Source organism: Lycorma delicatula, chromosome 9 (assembly GCF_047948215.1).
Source record: "Lycorma delicatula isolate Av1 chromosome 9, ASM4794821v1, whole genome shotgun sequence".
In the NCBI taxonomy this organism is placed as follows: domain Eukaryota; kingdom Metazoa; phylum Arthropoda; class Insecta; order Hemiptera; family Fulgoridae; genus Lycorma; species Lycorma delicatula.
Window position 1 is genome coordinate 120,278,020 of NC_134463.1, and position 8,550 is coordinate 120,286,569.

Sequence of the window (8,550 nt, forward strand, 5' to 3'; positions counted from 1 at the left end):
ATACCCTATAAAACTATTATTATATTAGTTCATTATATTCTGTGTGTGTATATATATATATATATATATCCTAAAATTTCTATATATATATATATATATATATATAGAAATTTTAAATTAAAATAATAATTCATTAACATATTAACTACTGTTTTAATAAAATTTAATATTATACAAAATATAAACCACCAAAACACAGTAACTAGATGAGTTAAACTTACCCTATTAATTCCAATAATCAATTTTTGCAGGATCCCGCATCTTCAGTTTGTATTGAATTCTATAATTATACTAAAACATATTCATTTTATAATTTATCAAAATATATGCAAATTCCGTTGTCCAGTACTGGAATAATGTAAATTCAAGTCGTATTTTTCTTTGTTCTATTATCATTATTATACAACCTGACAGTTGGCAATAATGACAGTAGAACAAAGGAAAATATGTTTTAAATATTACATCATCCCAGTATTAGACAACAGAATTTCCATATTTACATTCTTAGTAAATTTCAAAATTAATTATTTATATACATATATATTACAGATAAATTACAGATAAATTAATTTGTTAGGTGCTGATTATCTTCATATAATAAAATTAGAAATATTCACCTAGACATACGCCCACATCACTGTCAAATAGAAAGGCTTGAAAGTTCACTATTAGGACTTTAATAAATAATTTTACAATATCACTTAAATTATATTTCATGTAGGTTACATTGGTACAAATACTAAAGACAAATTGATGACAGGTCAATGTATTTCTGAACATATAATATTATAAAAGATATAACACACAAAAAGAAAATATTGTATTAATAGAAGCATTAAATGAAAATAAGCCATTGTATTCAATGTTCTAGCAGCATTCTGTGTGTTAGCTTCCTTTTTACCTTTCCCCAGATCTGATTCCTAATAAAGGCCTTGCAATTTTTTATTATACAATTTGCTATTAATAATTTGTCTCTTTAAGTAAAATAAGCCTATAATGCAAGATGTTTAGTGTGTTATTTTAATATATTTATGTTTATAATACTTTTTTTACAACAAGTTGTTTATGCAGTCATTTTTTATTAGTTTTTTTTTTAAATACTGGTGTACTATATATTCTAGTTAGGTAGTTGACATGCAGATTTTTTTATACATAGAGACTACTATTTGTTAATTAAATTTAGGGGGATGTGTTAAAATTGGATATTAACGTTATAGTTTTTATTTTTTCTTAACTGTCAAGGGTTGTGGATTAAAGCAGCTTAGTTTTGTTTTTAAAAATTAAATAATTAGTTTAAATATATAATTACTTGTTCGGTGATATATGCATAATCATATCACTTAATTATATTAGTTTTTATAAATAAATATAAGTAAGTGCAAGATTATATTTACGTGCACTTTTAAAACATTACATAGATTGTAAGTAAATTAATTATTTTTTTGTATTATTAGACTGATGTATTAACAGAATTTTTAGATACCTAATACTGTAATGTGGGTAAATAGTTTACATAAACAGAGTAATATTTACATATTGCGTCTAGTTATTCCTTGGGGAATTTATAGAAATTGAATTTTATATATTAAAAAATTGCTTTATTAAATTACTTTTATTTTTATTTTTTGTATTCACTTTTCAAAGTACTTCAGAAGCCTCACATAGAAAATTGACTTACTTTCAGGTACTATGTTGATTTTTTTTTTAGGACTATCACTCATTTGATGCTGTTTTAATCATTTGAAAACTGAGCAAGAAAAACTTGCTCAGTTCTGTGTTTTATACATTCCAACGTTGCTCTTTATTTTTTTATGTAATTTTTATCATCTGCACATACCTCAATTACCAAATCCACTTTACCTTGATGTTCCATGTAAAGTCAATCAGTCTAATTCATTAAGGTTTGTCAGTCATATATTAGGTTATAGAAAAGCTGATCAATGTTTCATTGGATCATGAGTCCTTCAATTAATAAGATCAGATCATTAGCCTACAGATTGCTTATTGAAGCCTGATTCGATTACTATGATGTTTGCTTTTATCTGAATATTTTAAATGAAAAATAAAAATTTCTTTGCAAGATTCTACCTTTAATTTCTCACTTACGACCTTTTCACTTCATACTTTATCAATCCATCTAATTTTTAGCTTCCTCTATAACGCTACACTTCAAATAACTCTCTTCTTTTCAATTCTACTTTATTTATTGTCTATGTTGTTATTTATTGTCTATAGTATGCATGAGCATTTTTAAGAATATATTTTCAGTTCATAGATCCATGTTAGATATTACTTGATTTCTATTTCACATAAAAGATTGAATTTCTTGTACAATGTAAATTATTTATCACAATTGTACAAAAAATCATACCTATACCTGCTCCTCCTCCTCCTCCCTTACCATCCAATTACAATTAAAGTTTTAAAAAAGGTAATAATTTTTTATTTCAATAAAATTTTGTTTACTATTTTTTTCTTATGCTCTGCCTTGAGAAAAACATACATTTTATGTTCACTTTTCTTTTGATGAACGTAACAGTAGAATTCATATGTAAGTTTTTATGAATCAATCTTGCTGCAATCATTTCTCATGTCAGAAATTTTAATAAAATTATTTTATCTTAAGATTAATAACTTCACGTGAAAAGATAATTGCTGCTCTTGTATTTTAAAAGTTGTCTAAACCAGTTGAGTTTGCTGTCTTGATATTACTTGTAAATAGCAAAAGAATGGTGGATTAGCCATTATAACAATGCCTGAAATATGATAAAAAATGTTTGTTAAAATCTGATTATTGTATGCATTTCTTCAAATTTTGTAAAATTATAAATTTATATTTTTTGAAAACCGAATGAATAAATTAAGTTTAATTTCAGCATTTTTATTTGTTTTTGGTTATTTAAATGGTACAGGTAACAGAAGACCAAGGCTTCCTCATTTTGTTTAAAATATATCTATTTGACATTAAATGTTGAAGTAATTTACAGGTTATTTTTAAAAAAATAATAAACAAATGCTCAGATCTTTTCTATTAATACAAATGAACAGTACTGATCATAGCATCTACATCAGTTATATATTTGTATGAAGAACAAGCCTTTTTCCATGATTTGCCTCAAATTTTATTATTTATATTTGATATTTTTTTTTTTTAATCTGAGTTAGTAATTATTATTTTAAATGTTTTACATGCATTGATGAACATAATATAAATTATTAAATAGGGTGATTTGTAATTTAATTTATTATACAATTTCCTGACTATTGAGAAATAATCTTAATTATTAAAAATGAAAATTATTATTAATAAAGTCTCTCATGAAAGTAAAGTTTGTCTTATCTGTTATCTATCACCTGCAGACTCTCCTTCTTCATCTATTTAATGGTAATTTTTTGTCCTATTAAGGTCTGTTGCACAGTGACTTATGTTGTTGATGTGTTAGAATTACAGTGTTAATGCCCTGAATGTTCTTATGTTATGTGCAGACTGTTTAATCCTGTCTAAACAACTTCTAACAGAAGCAACCCCTGATTTCAGTTGATTGTTCTCCCTCTCTTCTATCTGTCCTTTATTTCTTCTGGAATGAAAGAATCGAGTCAAACACCACCTTGGTTCCACATGTGGCATTGTGCTAGCAGTAACTAGCAGGATTGCTTATTCTTTATTAGGCATAGTTGGGTGAAGGCCCTCTTTTGTGACTGTATAATTACCAAAGTTTTCTGTCTGCTTATCATATGAGAAGGCAATTAACAACTGCCTTCTCGTAGGCAAACAGGTGAAGGCTTCCTATTTTTCATAAAATTTAATTTGTACTGGACATTTTTCATTAGTGACATTTCAATTCTTGTTTTGTAAACTCATTACTCTTATGTTCATACTCTTCATGTAAAGCTTCACATATTGCAGAGTTGAATTTATAAATAATCATAATTTTTCTTTCTAAACTTCAAATCAAAACTTTTACCTGCAGCTTGTGCTGTACCATTTTTCCTTCATTTTAATTTATGGATTACTTATCCATTAGAAAATTACTGCAAATTATAAAAGATGTTTCGTTTTTCTAACATAAGTGCCTACCTGGCAAATGGTTAGCTTTAAAAAAATTGTTACCAGATTTTTTATAAAGTAAAAAAAATTATTTTGAGTATATATTTCTTCATAGTACGCCCTACACTTGTACTAATGAAGTCACAAAATACTGCACAAATGATTATTTTACCGGTAATAATTGGGTAGGTAAAATATTTTTATAATATATGAATAAATATTAGATTGCTCTTGCAGTATCAGAATGTTATTCAAGAAAATATTGATTGAATACTTACTACTTTTAACTGCCCCTGCAAGGTCTGTTTAAATTTTTTATTGGTTAGTTCAGTGACTTACACAAACCGTACAATTTTGGAGATGAGCAGGTATGTTCCTTTAGGGAACTTTAACCTATTCTCAGGCGGTTCTGAGAGTAGGTTTTATTCTCAGGTGGCTTTCAAAGTAATTATGCTGCAGCATGAACTTCAACTTTGCACTGCAAAATTTTGACCAATGATCAACAGTTCCTTATCCCAAATAAATTTTGCTGGGTTGAGGACAGGAAGAGCACCTTCTGCCCAGATTTTAGTTTGAAGCGCTAATTTTTACGGCATTGTTTGTTTAATGTGATGCTTCCTTAATGAATATACTTTGCCTGGTAGTGGTAGATATCAAGGCAAGTTTCCTAATTCTTACCAAAAGAAAAATACAACTTATAAATTCTTTATACAAAGAATTTACACTTAAAAAATCTATCATGTTTAGAGTTAAAGGTTCTTTGTTCATCAAATTAGAAGTGGCATTTCCATTGGAGTGTGCCAGTGATTCAGCTAAATTTGTTAATACCATTGGTATAATCATTGATTGGCAAATAGTAAGATTAAACTAATAAAAGTAATTATATTTTCATTAGCTTTTACATGTAACCTTCAATCCTATTTTTCTTTTCTGTTACTAGTTTTAGAATTTAATATTGTGTTAAACAGTTTTAGTTTTGCATTATGCATAATGTCAAAAAATAAAAATATTAAAATGCTATTGATGCTAATATGGTTCATTATTATAACAATAATCAACGAATAAAATGATGTAATTTTAAAAACAAGTGTGCGTATATTAGTGAGATCAATGGTATACTATGCAGGGACGATTTAACTAATCTTAATCTACACCGAATCATTGTTTTTCTTGTATTTATAACTGTTTATTTCTTTAAAATTTCAAAACTTATTCATTATGGTTAAAATTAGTATTTTTTACTATTTTATTGATTTTGTTTTTTAGTATTTTTTTAAAAATATGTCACTTTACTTCTTACCTGTAGTTTTAGTAACGTATTACAAATTAACATTTTAATATTTTTATGATTTAAATTTTGTATGTAATAAAATTTTAGAGTAGGATTGAACAAAAAAAATAGAATTTTTATTTCAGAGCATGAATTATTTCCATTTCTTATTAGTTAAATAAATTAATTAAAAAAATAGTAAATATACATTATATATATTTATGTGTATTTACTATTATATATATATATATATATATATATATATATATATATATATATATATATATGTTTTATTAGATCAACCTAATTACAATAGAAAGACCACTAGATCCTTTAAGGATATATGTTCTTGGAACATTTTAGACATTATAAAAAAGGTAAATTGGGTTTTCTAATGTATTTGGTCATCTGAATAAGAATAAACATACAATATCTGATATTAGGACAAATTTAAAAATACTGAAAATTAAAAAAATATAATATGAATATAAATAATAAGGGATTAGACATTTTAGAAAGATACTATATATACAAACATAAATTTAATATGATCAACCTTCAGACAGAATATGATGATGACAATATTATGAAAGCTGTAGTCGATTGCACCACCCCCTATTTTAATATATTTCTGTCAGTATAGTAAAATAAGTTCAGTTAAATAGACAAAATGTTTATTTGCTTCACTTAAAATTATTTTCATTTTAATTTTTATTTGATTTTATGCTGAATAAAAGTTTAAATTCTTAAAAATAGAAATATTAAAGGTTTTAAATAGAATAAATAAATGAATGATATTTTGTGATATTTGTGTTGTAATTTGAGATGAATATGTAATATAGCTAATGATGCAAGTAAATCGCAAAAGCACTCCTCCATATATGGTGGAATAAGGTAAGTCATTACTTTATTCATTTATTTTGTACTTAGGTTGATCTAATAAAATACATACATTTGCATACAGTACAGAGGAGTATGGTTCTTAAAAGAATTGATTTAAAAAGATATATATATATATAAAACAGCAATTTCTATAGTCATTCCAAGAACTTTCCTGTAAAATGGAAATATTTCTAACCTATGTAAAAAATTTAAAATCTTAAGATTTATTGTTACTGAAGTGTTTCTTATATAACAATACATTCGTATTCAACCCATAACAGCTGTGCTTACTTATGTTTAACTTTTAATGTAAAAATTCGTAAGTTGCCTTTGTATATATAAAGTGAATTTGCAGAATACATTTTTTTTAGTCCTTGTATTCAACTTTTGTTGTTGGTTGCTATTATTATTACTATTCTCATACATTAATTTGTTATAATAACTAATATTTTTATACAAATTGTTTCTTTATTTTTATAAAATATTTGCATATTGTTACTGTGTTATATTGTTCTTTTTTATTAATGCTTTGTTAGTCATAATATGTTTAACTTATTTTGTAATGAAAGGTTCAATTACAATATAACATTTATATAATAAAAAAAAACAAACATACAATTATTATTTAAAGCGATCGGTGTTTAGCAGTTAAATAAGCATGATTTTTTTTTTATGTAATTGTAAAGACGTGTAGAATTTTATTTATAATACTGTATATTTTTAAAATGTTAATCTTTTTATATCAATTTATTTGTATTTATTGTTTCTGTCCTAATAAACAAGCTTTATTTATTTATGTTAAAAGTTTCTTGTTTGAAATTCTTCTGCTTCTTACGATTAAAAAATTGGTTATATGTATTTTATTTATAAATAAGAACATTTGGTAATTTTGCATTAATGGGGCACAACTGTCATATTTTTCTAGTTTTGTACTGCAGCAATGTAACAGTCCTTCACTGTTTAAAATTTTCTTTTGTTTTTTCATTTAGTTTTTTGTAACAGTATTATTATTTTCAATTTTTATGAGTATATATACTGTTTTCAAATGATGTAATAAAGATATGCGTTTCTAAAGTGATATCAAAGAACAGATCCTAAGATGGTGGTAACGTATCAATTCAGTTTTAGCAGCTGCGCATAAAGTGTATTTGTGTGATTTTTTTGCTTGATATCACCACCTAAACTTGAAGCTTATGCATGGGATATGGAAATGGAATTTTGCAGCATATGATAAATGCCAAGCCTGGCTGGGATTCGAACCTGGGACCTCCTTAAATTTCTTAATTCCAGTCATGAAACTCTGGGATTTATCCATTATGAAAGAAAGTGCAGTGAGATTTCTACAAGACCAATGTAATTCTCTCTAGCTTTCGGGTATGCAAAAATGACACTGTACTTCTGAGACAGAATTCACTGGTATTGAAACCATAGATCTTGCAGTAAGGTGAAGAACATACGAATCAGTTTGAAAACATATGCATACCTTTCTTCACAGCTGAAGACTCATTTACGAATAGATTGAAGAGATGACCTCCATTTATTGGTGCAAACCATAATTATTTGTCCCAAAAATGTTATTTGACCAGAACAGCTATATGAGAGAGATATGTATTGAAATTGTTAGTCCAGTGCCCATCGGCAGTGAAAGTTAATTATAGAAATAGATGAAAGCATCATTACTTAATAAAATAACACACATCATTCTAGAATAAAAAAGATTCAGAAGAAACAGTGAATGGCATGGATGAAGTCCTAAGCAAGAACTACCGCATGAAAATAAACAAGAACAAAATGAAAGTAATGAAATGTAGAGAAATGTAAAGAAATAATGTAGATGGACCGCTGAATATAAAAATATGAAGGGAAAGAATTTCAGAGGTAGAAGAATTTTGTTATTTTGGAAGTAGAATTGCTAAAGATGGACAAAGCAGGAGTGATACAAAATGCCGCATGGCACAGGCAAAATGAGCTTTCAGTCAAAAAATATAATTTGCTTACATCAAAAATTAATTTAAACATCAGGAAAACATTTTTGAAAGTATGTTTGGAGTGTAGCTTTATACGGAAGTGAAACTTCCATAAAAAGCTACACTCCATATAAAATACTTTCATTTTGAAATGTGGTGCTACAGGAGAATGTTAAAAATCAGATGGGTGGATAAAGTAACAAATGAAGAGATGTTGTGGCAAACTGATGAAGAGAGAAGCATTTGGAAAAATATAGTTAAAAGAAGAGTCAATCTTATAGGCCACATATTAAGGCATCCTGGAATAGTCTCTTTAATATTGGAAGAACATGTAAGTGGGAAAAATTGTGCAGGCAGGCAACATTTGGAATATGTGAAACAAA